At 39.8% G+C, this 13,564-nt stretch overlaps 1 protein-coding gene across 2 annotated transcripts in view; it reads left to right on the top strand.

Moving 5' to 3' along the window:
- The window catches only part of AIG1 (androgen induced 1), a 167,077-nt gene that overhangs the window by 31,295 nt on the left and 122,218 nt on the right, over window positions 1–13,564 (top strand). The gene's annotated exons all lie outside the window — the stretch shown is intronic.

Below are 13,564 nucleotides of genomic sequence, written 5' to 3'. Positions count from 1 at the left end.
GGGTTTTAAGTGGCCTACTTCTCCATACATTTTCACATGTACTTCCCTCTGCTTATCAATGTCCTACTCTCCTCTTCTTATACAGACATATATTGGATTAAGGTTCCCCCACTGACCTTATTTAATTTTTTAAAATTCTTTTATTGTTTAAAGTATTACAAATAGTAGCACATATGTGTCCTTTTCCCCCCATTGACCTCCCCCGAGTCTCCCCCACCCCCTGGCACACGGCACTTGCTCTGACCCACCCCATCCCCAGTGACTGGCTGATCCCCAAAGCTAAGCAGGGTCAGGCCTGGTTAGTACTTGGATGGGAGACCTCTTTAATCTTAATTTCCTCTTGAAAGTCCTACCTCCAAATACAGTCTGAGGTAATGTGAATTTTTTTTGGGGGGGTGAGGAACACACTTCCACAGTTTCTTAAGCTGCCCAAACTTCAAGTGTGTGGTCCTTGGGTCTGTGATCATTCTAGTATTTTTGAACATGAGAAAGATGAAATCATTATTAACTCATACTTCTTCAGTTATCCAGCTGTGCCATTAGCTAATATCTCCTAAATAAATGTTGCTTAATGTTTGGGTCTGCTCTGAACATGTTTGGGTCTGTTGGAAACATAGACCAAGTTTCTTTAAAGGGCCAGGGACCCAAAAGATTCTATAGATGTTTTTTACCTGTGTATAGCCAGGAGAAGAATAAGAGGACTCATAAACCTCAAATCGTGAGTTTTATAAATAGGTAATGTCTATTACCTAATTTATATTCAGATCTTTCATTTGCCAGCTGATTTGTGGAAATAGCACACACTCATGCGACCTGGGCAAGCACACGTACCACATCCAGGGTTCAGTGTAGTCAGAATCGAAGGTTGTTTTTAAATCTTTCCAATGGCTCTTCTGCACATTTTTCAGATCTATACAAATAGTTGGTGGAAGCCTCTACATGCTGCTCTAAGACCCATTAGTAAGCGCCCAGACTGTCACTGACTTACTTTTTGATGTACTGAGTTATATGTTCTTGTATAAAATATCCATAGCCTTTGACAACAACACAAGGAGTGTATTATAATCTGGTCACAGTCTTTCTCATCCCCTCATCCTTATCCCCTGCAAACCTAAGTAGGTGCTTAGATTGTTGCTATCAAGCAAATCTCTCAACTTCTGTTGCTTAGCAGATTTCAATATTTTATGTATTATTTAATATTTCTTTCTTTGGACTTGCCTTATAAAATTCCAAATCTTCATATCAAAATACTTGCCTGAGAGAAAATTGCCATTGGCATAAGGTTTAAAAACATATACTTCCTGCATGGAAGAATTATCTAGAAAACTTAAATCTGTATGCTTTTTTGGTTTCTTTTTATCCCTTACTCCCTTGGTATTTCTAAAGACATGCATTGCCTCTGGAATTCTTCCTTGGCTAGAAGGAATACAATAAAAACACAATACAAAATTAAATAGGAATACAATATTAACATGTTTTCTATTAGTAAATGCCTCTCCTTCTGTTATAGAAAGTCAAATCATGTCTTTAGGTCTTCCACTGTCATCTTGCCACTCTCCTTAAAGGCTCATTACATATGCTTTTTAGACATTTTGACATTGCATTGGCCAGAAACTTTTAGCACCTGTTTGACACTGGAGATATTCTTCAGCTTTCAGTGTCCTTGAATTTGGTTCGTGTGAGCTTCATGGTTGGTACAAAGAATGGGGGACTTTCTATTTGCTTGCTTCTTTGATTACATCTGATATTATCCTCCATGTTTCTTGTTGTCTTTGTGTCTTAAAAGAGGAAAGAGAAGCAATAATAACCTTTGATTTCCTCCTTCCTTTTTTAACCAGAATTCATAACATCACATTTTCATTATATCTGAATTCACCTTCTCTAGCTGATGAGCTTCATAGAAAAATTCACAGACTAAGTAATCAATCAGAGAGGTGCAGCTTCACTCGTTTCTTTAACTGTTATATTTTTTAAAATATATTTTATTGATTTTTCACAGAGAGGAAGAGGAGGGATAGAGAGTTAGAAACATCGATGAGAGAGAACCATCAATCAGCTGCCTCTTGCACACCCCCCACTGGGGTTGTGCCCGCAACCAAGGTACATGCCCTTGACCGGAATCGAACCCGGGACCCTTCAGTCCGCAGGCCGACGCTCTATCCACTGAGCCAAACTGGTTTCAGCTTTTTTTTTTTTTTTTTTTTTTTGCCCGCTGACATTTACATTTTCATAATCTTCCCTGCTATTACTTCCCATTTTATAGTCACTAGCCTTAAGTTCCTGTTATATTTATTTCTCCCCTCCCTTTCCCCCCTTCATCTCTCTCTTTCTCCCTAATATTAAGAAGAACTCTGGCCAGTAGTCTCCAGAAATCTCCTTATGTTTTTCACTGTTTCTCTCTTCCTCTTTCACTTGATTTTTTTGTACCTACTTATCCAATTTTCTACTGGATTTTCACTTTAATATACACAAATTCATTTTGAGGCAAAAACTGGCCAATGGGCTTCTTCCTCGATCCCATTAATTTTATTGCAAATTTGTATTTACAGAATTTGGCTTTTTATATACTTTTAACCTGTTAAATAACAAAAATTTAACCTAGTGATGTTAAGGATCAGATTGGTTTTATTCAGTGATTCATGAATTGGACAGCATCCCATCTAGCAAATAAAAGAAACCCACAGAGCTATGGACAAGGAAAGGTTTTTTAAAGGCGGAAGGGGGGTGGACAAGGGAAATTATTAGGAAAGAATGTGTTTTTTCAGGCAAGATTGCTCCCCAAAGGGGAACAGAAGCGACTATGGGCTGGGTTATCTCACTAATGCTGACCTATCCATGCCATGTTACCTGGTTAAAAGTCATGTTCCTGGCAAAATGAAATCGAAGCTAGCATAAGTATTAAATCTTAGTTTGCTAACATGGGGCCTAGCACAAATAATGCCATTTTGCATCTGTTGTCTTTTTTTTTTTTTTAACATACTCAAAATATTTTCTTCATCAAAACATATAATGTTATAATTTTTTTGCCTTCATTTCCTGAACACTATTTCCCAGCTCTCTTTTGCTTGTCTTTGGCTGTGATCTTAGTCTGCTGTCCCTTCTGTCTTTCCCGACAGGGCCCTCACCTGCTCAGTAGGTCCTGGAAGCCCACTGTAGTTTTATCCTTATTGCTTTATCTCCCCCCACCCCCCTTGTTGAAACGTCGCCCCTTCCCAGAGCAATGCCATGAGGGATCACCTGAAGAGGTGTCATCTTCACCCCTCCTGTGGCTCCTGGCCTGGATGAGGTGCCAACCTGAAGGGTTTCTTACCTGAGAACAATGGGGATAGCACTAATGCCCAGGACCTTAAGGACATGTAGTTATTTGTGTAGGAACCTGTAGCAAAAGAATGTTTATCACATGAGAAATTATAAATGATTAATTTTAACATTGGCAATTAGACACATTTTACCACATTGGGTTGACACAGTCAAAATCCTAAAGGGCAAAACACCCAAACATTGTCCCCAAGAGCCTTGGGCAATGAGCTTCCTACGGAGGAAGGTGCAGAGAACCTGCCTGTGGTCCCTACAGGCCTCTGGGCTCTGACTGCAGGTGCCTGCCAGCCTCTCCGTGTGCCTTCCCTGCCGCTTTCTGCTGGCGTCCCCTGCCCAATGCCTTTTGTTTTTCAGCCAGAAGTTGCGGGAAAAGCAATGTTATTTTTGCTTCCTGGTGCTGTGCAAAAGGGCAGCCGGCTTAAGTAGCGGGCATAGTGGCAGCTGAATTTAGCATCTCTGCTCACATTTTCCTGAAGAGACCTCTCAACCCAAGCTCCCCCTGGCACTTCCATTATCTGACTCTCCCCTCAGCTGCAACTATGGCAGCAAGAAAGACACGGGTGGGTTATCTAGGATTTGTATTTTCTACATTAATGCTTCCTTCGATAACGAGGTTAATTGACAGTTGACAGTAATTGCTTTATGCGGGCACAAAGCACTCGATATGATTGTGTGACCCGTGGACCTAATGCAGCTACTGCGTGGCCCCTCTCTAGCTCAAGGACGTATAAAAATAATGAAACGTTCCAATCAAAGATGATTGGAGGAAAGTTTGTTTCAGCATGACCTTGAGGAAATCAGGCAGGGTGGCTTAGTGAAGGTTGCCTGTGTCATCCTGCTCTGAGTAGATTCCCATAAATGCGAAGCCCGCCTGGTTAGTAACGCTAATGGCCGGAAACCACCACCGCTCCCAAAGCCTCGCCACTCACTTCGCAGGCATAACCCCTGGGAGGCTCTTCTTACCACGTGCAGTTTATTTCTGAACCCTGTCACCCTTTTAAAGGAGCATTACAAACAATTCTATGACATTATGCGGTCTGGAAGCACTGAAGCTTATTAGGAGCAATCAAACTAAGAATGTCTTTTGTCTCCTGTGAGTTTGTTGACTTTTCTGCTGGCAGATACTCTTCTAGTTAAGAGAATAGGCTAAGGTTTCAACACCCACCCACTTACCCCCCAAAAAAGAAAACTGATGAAGAAAGAAAGGAAGAGCAGGGGGGGAAAGTATGATGAATATAAAATTGCCTCTCTTAAAAACCCTACAGGTGTCTACAATTGCTATCCAAAGAAGCCCTTCCGATGTCAAAGAACAGTTGTATGTTTTCCATTAATTCTAATCTACGAATCCCATTCAGTTGCAGCTGCTCAGTTTGCGTAATACACGTAATCCAATCTCATCACCTCCCCAGTACACCTTTGTCCCTAGTGCTACTTGGTTGCTCTAGACCAGGTGCTGGCCACTGCTAAACTAACCTTGACCCTCTCCTGGTGAAGATGGGAGGATATCCCTCCCTTAATAAAGAGGAAGAGGGTCCAGGATTGTCCTGGAAGTTTGGATATGTCCTAACCTGGGAGAGCAACTAATGCATAAGGAACAAACCAGCATGTACTGGGATGAACTTTTTAGGAAGCTGATCTTCCTAAACCATTTCTGGTGTTATAATTACATTCTTCTAAAGCACATGTGTCAAACACAAGGCCCGCGGGCCAAATCCAGCCCGCCAGGCCTTGCAATGTGGCCCGCACCGCGCTGTCATCACTGCACTCCGCTGTCAGTTTATGACATTGTCAGTTTATGACTGTTCAGTAAACCATTCGGCCCGCGATTTAGGTTGGATTTTAGATTTTGGCCCCTTCTCTGATTGAGTTCGACACCCCTATTCTAAAGAATATTTTATATGTACCGATCTATTCTACAATCCTTTAAAACTTATTTTTATTCTTGTGATGGAAACTATATGTATGGTAAGTTTCCTTAAAAAACATGAAAAACGGAATTTGAAACCTCAAATGAAAACTCAAAGAAAATGTATCTAGGAATTATCTTTTTAAAAATATTTCTTGAAAATATTTATTGACACTCTAGCTAACTCTAAGCCATCCTTAAGAAAAATTTTGTGATGCATATACATTTAAATCTTTATACCCTTATAATTTTTTAATTCAATTTTTTTATTTATTGTCTAAAATTTTACATATGTCTCCCTTTTCCCTGATTGACCTTCCTCAACCCCACCCCAGCCATTCCCACCTCAGGCAAGCCCCCACTGACCCAGTGTCTGTGTCCATTGGTTATGCTAATATGTATGCTTACAAGTCCTTTGGTTACTTTCTAACACTTCCTCTCCACCCCCCCATCCCCCTGCCATTTGTCTCTGGATCTATTCTTGTTCATCAAATTATTTTGATCATTATATTCCACATGTGAGTGAGATCATGTGATATTTATCTTTCTCCGACTGGCTTATTTCGCTTAGCATAATGCTCTCCAGATCCATCCATGCTGTTGTAAATGGTAAAAGTTCCTTCTTTTTTACAGCAGGTTAGTATTCCATTGTGTAGATGTACCACCATTTTCTAATCCACTAATCTGCTGAAGGGCACTTAGGCTGTTTTCCAATCTTAGCTATTGTAAATTGTGCTGCTATTAACATAGAGGTGCATATATCCTTTCAGATTAGTATTTCTGATTTCTTATAGTCCTAGAAGTGGGATTATTGGGTCAAATGGGAGTTTCATTTTTAACTTTTTGAGGAGACTACATATTGTCTTCCATAGTAATTGCACCAGTCTGCATTCCCACCAACAGTGCATGAGGGTTCCTTTTTCTCCACATCCTCATCAGCACTTGTCGTTTGTTGATTTGTTGATGATAGCTATTCTGACAGATGTGAGATGGTATCTCATTGTTATTTTGATTTGCATCTCACAGATGATTAGTGACTGAGCATGTTTTCATTTGTCTCTGGGCCTTCTTGGTTCTCTGTTCTGTTCCATAGATCTATATGTCTGTTCTTATGCCAGTACTAGGCAGTTTTGAGAACTGTTGCTTGGTAATATAACTTGATATCTGGTATTGTGATCCCTCCAACTTTATTCCTTATTCTCAGGATTGCTGTGACTATCCAGGGTCTTTTTTTTTTATTGCAGATGAATTTTTGGAGAGTTTGTTCTGGATATTTGAAATATGCCATTGGTATTTTAATGGGGATTGCATTGAATCTGTAGATTTCTATGGTTGGTATGGACATTTTAATGATGTTGATTCTACCAATCTATGAACATGGTATGCCCTTCCATTTGTTTATGTTTTCCTCTATCTCTTTTTTCAGTGTCCTATAGTTTTCCCAGTACAGGTCTTTTACATACTTAGATAAGTTTATTCCTAGGTATCTTAATTTTTTTGGTGCATTGATAAATGGAATTTTTTTTTCATTTCTCTTTCTGTGAGTTCATTATTGTTATATAAATAGGGCATAGTTTTCTGGGTGTTAATTTTGTATCCTGCCACATTGCCAAATTCATTTATTAGGTCTAGTAGTTTTTTGATGGAGTCTTTGGGATTTTCTATGCATAGTATCATGTCATCTGCAAATAAGGACAGTTTTACTTGTTCTTTTCCAAGTTGTATGCCTTTTATTTCTTCTTATTATTTGATTGCTATGGCTAGCACTTCCAGTACTATATTGAACAAGTGTGGTGAAAGTGGGCATTCCTGTCTTATTCCCATTCTTAGGGGAAATGAATTTAGTTTTTGCCCATTCAGTATGATTTTGGCTGTAGGTTTGTCATTATACCCTTACAATTTAAAATACATTATTTTTTAATTCTGAATTTAAAAGAGTTTTATTTAAATGGAAAGCAAACATATTAAAAATATTAATTATTAATATTAATGTCAGTCAACATAACACCCAGGGAAGGAAATTTGATTCTATTTGAGATTATAAATAAAAGCAAATGCCTTTCTTCCTGTTTTGCTCTTGAGGGGGAAATTTTAAAAAAAATACATTGTTTACTTTATTCTGCAAACTCTGGATTTAATTAAAAAATACACTTAATAGCCTTGGCTGGTGTGATCAGTGGTTAGAGCTCCTTCTATTCACAAAAGAGTCATGGATTCAATTCCCTGTCAAGAGCACTTACCTGGGAAGGCAACCAACCGATGTGACTATCTCACATCAATCTCTCTCTCTCTCTCTGTCTCTTTCTCCCCCTAACTCTACCTCCTTTCCACTCTCTCTAAGGATCAATGGAAAATATATCCTTCGGTGAGGATTAACAAACAACAACAACAAAATACACTTAATATCCTTTGATCCTCTTTTTATTATATTTCCACACAGGTGTGTCCAATAAAATTCTTTTTTCATTTTCTTTAAGCCTTCACTGATGTTTTCAGTTTCTTCACATGCCCTTTTTCCTTTCTATTCACCTTTGGCATTAAAAATACAATACCTGCTAGGTTGTATTTTATGGCAAACCCAGTTCATTTAGAGTTGAGCCAACAATATGCTTCCCTCTGCACTGAAATGAGTTCGAAAGTTGCCTAAGAGGAAGGTTTACAGATGAGGATTCATTCAAGATCTAGAAGCAAAATGAGCCTCTTTCTCTCCATCCAGAAGAAATGCTCAGAAGACTCTCATTACCTAATCTTGGTGAGTGGTCTTACAATTACTTTTTGGCAGTCTTTCAAAAGACCAATGACATGATGTGATTAGACAGATGTACCTGATAGGGAACCAGCTTGCTTCTCAGCCATCTTATATATTTTTCTCTCCTAAGTGAAAACCAAAGATTTCCTGCCTAGGTGACCTGCTTGGTTTGTCCATGATATCTCAGAGTAGTCAGCTTTCCCAGTGCTTGCAAGACAAATTTCTTCAGCACAAAACATAATCTCCCTTCAACAATATTTTATTATAGGTGCCCATTATTAATCACACTGCAGTGGAAACCTCACATTTATATCCAGAACAGTCAAAGGAGAGAAGTCTATTAGATAGCAAGTACTGCATGCTAGGAGCCAAAATAGTAGTGACTAAGATTGATCTTGTCCTTCTTGAGTCCCACAGTCTAGAGAAGGTGACTTTATAAGCTATGTCAACAAGTAAATTAAAAGAGGACCTGATGACCGTAATAGTACATGTTAAGGTATAGAGGAGCTCACAAGAGGAAGGGATTCATTTTATTGAGTGGGAGGTCCTGGAAGACATCCCAGAAATGATGATATTTGAGCTCTGTTTTGAAGCATGAATAAAAACTTATTGGAAATATAAGTTAATGGTGCTTTTGCCTATAAATAACAGTCTCCCCAGATAGCCACCTGGCTCACTCTTTCATGTCTCTGCTCAAATGATTAGCCCTCAGAAAAGCCTCCATGAGCAACCTATATAAGTTATCTTTCATGATCCTCTATCCCCTTGCCTTGCTTTATACTCTCCATAATGACTGTCATCCCTGGCACATTACATTCCAAATTTTTGTTTCTGTAGTGTATGTCTCCTCTGACATGGTACATTGCCTGTGAGGCCAGTGAGGTTGTATATTTGATATGCTGGTGCAGCCCAAGCATCAGGAGCAATGTTTAAATAATTCAGTATTTGCTGAGTGAATATCCAATCAACCGTGACTCAAGCAATAAAGATATGTAATATCTCACAAAATAAGAACCCTGTAAGAAGGTAGTTTCAGAGTGATATTGCTTAGTATTATCACTTAAGACTTAGTCATTTTCCACTTTTCTATCTCCAGAGTGTTGGCTTTTTGTCCTTAGACTTGCCATCTACAGTCTCAGGAGGTTTGATAAACACCAAATTTCACATCCTTCACAACCATGTTAAAGGCAGGAAGAAGAAATTCTTAGATTGCTCTCCCCCAGTGCTTGTCCCTTCATCAAGCAAATGAATCTTTCCTAGAATCCCCGCCAGCAGACTCTCCCATGGGTCTCCTGGTGAGGACTGTTACTTGGCTAAAATAAGCACATGGGATGCTGGGGAAGCAAGTGGAAGTAGAAGGGGATGAGGTTACCAAAGGGGCTTAAACGAGTTATGATTCATCCTTATGAGTTGGCACATCGGTCCCCAGACATAACCAGGGGTTTCAAGAAATTTGTTTCAAGTAACAAATTTTGAGAATAACAATGAAATATAAAGTAAGTAAAAACTAATAAGATTTTAAGTAACATTGTTTATCTATGTTAATATGAAAAAATACATATAGTAACACTATGAGACTAATCATAGATATGTTCTTCTACCCTAGCCATAAAAGACATATTTTTCCACTTACTCTCCACCATTACCATTTTTGTGCATTTCATCAGTATTATCATGAATAAGTATCTAATTTTGACATTTAAAGAAGTTCATCTCTAAGAAAGTCAGATATGTTACACAATTGACCAAATGGTTTATGTCCAAGTTTATGAACATATGAAATTTGTCAGAGGTGGCCTTGCTTTAGACCACCAACTCAGATATGCAGACAATGAGTAAATCTTCCTTTCACAGTACCTTGGAAATTGTAGAGAATTATCTTGCCCTTTTGTGTATCATTTTACAGGGTTCCCACTCTCTCTGGGCAAAAGGCCACAAAAGTATCTCAGAAGATGAAGATAGCTTCTTTCCATATTTATATCCATAAGTGAAATACTATGAAATATGTGATCAAGAAAAAGTAGACTTGACCTTCAGTGACATAAATAATGTGAGGGCTATTATAAAAATAGACATGTGACCCCCCAAATTAGGATCTTTTGTATGCTTTTGTTTGGGGGGCCAGGAACAACATGCATTAGTAGTTGTGGGTTAAAAAATAGAAAAGAAAAAAGAAATACTATTCACTTTTTCCTTCTCTGCCTATATATCTCCCTCCTTATCTCTCTCTGTCTCTCTACATATCTATCTCTGTCTCTCTATCTTGCCCACCTCCTCCTTCTATTCCATTGTAAAAAAATTTAAAAAGAAAGGAAACAATGATTTGGTGTGTAGGTGTCCTGAAATTATTACAGTTCCTGTGGGTGTTTTGAGGTAACTCTTACCTGTTTAGCTGGATCAAAGTGTCCTGTGTTATATCAGCCGATATCAAAAGGAACATTTTCCCCGAGAAGGAGCTAGTGGACTCTCCACCTACACAACATTTATCAACTGCTAGCTGTGCCTGAGCAATTGCCATGCTGACGAATTGTTTATTTTATCACAAAGATCCAGTCCTGGATAGGACTTTCATTCATCATGCCTTTTCATATTGGAGAAGAGTTGAGGCATAATTCTGACTCTGGAAGATATGTCCAGAGACGAGACACCCATGGGAAGGTGAAAGACAAAGAGAGGAGACGGGAGGCAGTGATGAGAGGAGCGCATGCAGCAACACTTCACAAGCAGCCCTGCCAGCCCAGCGCAACTTTCCAAGAAGTTTCCCTTCAAAATGTCCCTTTAGCCCAGCTGGCATGGCTCAGTGGTTGAGCATTGACATATGAACCAGGAGGCCATGGTTCAATTCCTCTCCATAGCAACTGAGAGACAGTGAGGTGGCCATTTGTGGGTGTCCCAGTGTCCTGAGACAGTATTCAATTGTCATGGCCCAATCCAGACCCTCCATTTTTTCAGCCTATTTCGAGGTAATTTTCTCTCAGTAAATGAAATCATGCTAAGTAAAGTTGAACTCAGAAAGATAGTTCTAGCAATTTAGACAAAAAGATCATCAGGAAAGCTGGAATCTGCATAAGTTCTCCTTAGAATCAAACAACTTTGAGAAAGACAAAGAGTAGCCAAGAGATTTCTGGCCGAAACCAGTTTGGCTCAGTGGATAGAGCGTTGGCCTGTGGACTGAAAGGTCCCAGGTTCGATTCTGGTCAAGGGCATGTTCCTTGGTTGCAGGCACATCCCCAGTGGGGGGTGTGCAGGAGGCAGCTGGTCGATGTTTCTCTCTCATCAATGTTTCTAACTCTCTATCCCTCTCTCTTCCTCTCTGTAAAAAATCAATAAAATACATTTTTTTTTAAAAAGAGATTTCTGGCTGAACTAGAAATAAAGGCAGTAATTGGATGATATTTGTGTTATGTCTTCAAATTACTATAGTCTGATGCATCCTTTTGCACCCTAGGGATTGACTTGCTGAATAAACCAGAATGCTGCCTTGGATGTCCAGGGCACCCTGTTCTCTGCACAAAGCTGAGGGCACATTCTGCTCTTCTATACCCGTAAACCACTGCCCAAAGTGACCATCACTTTTCTCCTGTTGACATGTCCTTCTTATAGGCTGAAATTTATTCGATCAGGCTTCTACTTCCACTATTACAGTAGTACTCTGGTCAGGCTGTTCCGATTCTACATCCAAGGCACTGAATGTAGGAAATCATTGACACAGAGCCACCTAGCACTGGAAGCTTCTACAAAAGATGCTCTACTTACTTAAATTTTATTAGACTCGATTAAATTAGGTTTTTCTTAATTTTATTCTCAGGTTGCAACTTTAAATTCAAGTTGCAATTAGCTGGGTGCTAATAGCTGCCCTGTGGATACTCATTTTAATATAATCCTAATAACTAGACCATAGTCCCCTTTTATTAAAGAGAGACAGACAGAGAAACAGAGAAAGGAGAGAGTGGGGAGGGGAGGGAAACAGCAAGAGTTTGATTATTCAATGATTTTATGATGATCCAAATAGTTTTCTGAAAAGGAAACTTCTACCAATGCTAACTGATTGTAAATATAGTAAATATAAATATAGTCTTGCATGAGGGCTATGGATATGCTTAATTCTTATGCTTAATTCTTTTATTTGTTGTCACTTGAGAATTGAAGAAGCCTTGCTTAATTATTTTGGAGTGGAATTCAATTTCAATGGACCTAACCTTGACCTGTAAAAGTATGGTTAGTGATGAGAATGCTAAGATGACCACCTTATGGGATGATCTCACCTGTGTGAGGCTGAAAGGAACACCGTGTAGTCAAAGGCACGAGCTGTGGAGGCAGACAGACCTGGGTTCCAGTTTTGGATATTATCACTTCCTAATGAATCTACCACTTCATTTTATAAGCTCTCAAAATTTTGGTTTCCTAATATAAAGAGAGGACTCAACCAAAACTGACGTATCTGAGTTGTGTTGAAGGGCGATGAAAGACAGAGTATTTAGAGCAGTATCTGGCACGTGACAAGCAGCCAAAGAATGTGAGCTTCCTTCAGTTTGCCCTAAAAATGCCCTCACGTCACAGAGAAGAGCGTGTTAGATGACAGCATCGATTGGTGAGGCGTGATGCTGGCCCACTGCAAACACTCGCTCTAAAGGTGAGAGGAGGCAGCTTTCTGACATTCCATGGGTACACGTGGTCACGCCACCCCGAGTCCCAGAAGGACTTCTTATATTTTCAGATTTCCAAATGTATAGGATTTTTATTCATTCTATCACTGATTTCAAACTTGATTGCATTTTGTTCAGAGTCTATGATCAGTCAGATACTGATACTCTGCAATTTCTTTGGAACTTGCCTTTTTTGGCCTACACGGTGGCCAGTTTTCATATGCACAGTGTGTGCTTTAAAAGAACACACGTTTCAGACCACTGCACCTGAAAGCACATAACAGGCCACAAGCGCACACGGTGGTTCAGATGACTATCTTATGGTCATGAATAATCAGGGTAAGTTTTTTCCTCTCACTACAGAACTCAAGTTCCAGAAGAATGTTTCCTCATTGTCCTTGTCTCTGCCCACGGTCACTTCTCATCCACCCTTACTCTGAAGATGGGACCCTCTGGAGACTGGCTTTATGTGCACTCTATCTCCTGTCTCCTGAATCCCACAGAGCATCATAAAACCAGCACAGGGTCACTGTGGTGTGATGGATAGCCCTGAAGGGAAGCAGGCCCCTGTGCTTACTGACCTCCTGGGATTCTCACTTTCACTTTATTTTGATGTTTGCAGACTTTTTGTCACACAGTAGTTTATTTTAAAAGATTATTTATTTTTCCTGGATATGTTCTGAAACAACAAAATCAGGATTATATAATCCTAGAGGCCTGGTGCACAAAATCGTTCATGAGAGCGGGTGTCCCTCAGCCCAGCCTGCACCCTCTCCAACCTGGGACCCCGCAAAGGATCTCCAACTGCCTGTCTAGGCCCAATCCTTGTGAGATCAGGCCTAAACGGGCAGTCGGACATCCCTCTCACAATCCAGGACTGCTGGCTCCCAACGGCTCACCTGCCTGCCTTCTTGATTGCCCCTAACTGCTTCTGCCTGCCAGCCT

The sequence above is a fragment of the Pipistrellus hanaki genome (genome assembly GCF_964339955.1).
Source record: "Pipistrellus hanaki genome assembly, chromosome: 7".
NCBI lineage: Eukaryota > Metazoa > Chordata > Mammalia > Chiroptera > Vespertilionidae > Pipistrellus > Pipistrellus hanaki.
Note: the sequence above shows the minus strand (reverse complement) of the source record. Positions and strands in the feature narration are given on the sequence as shown.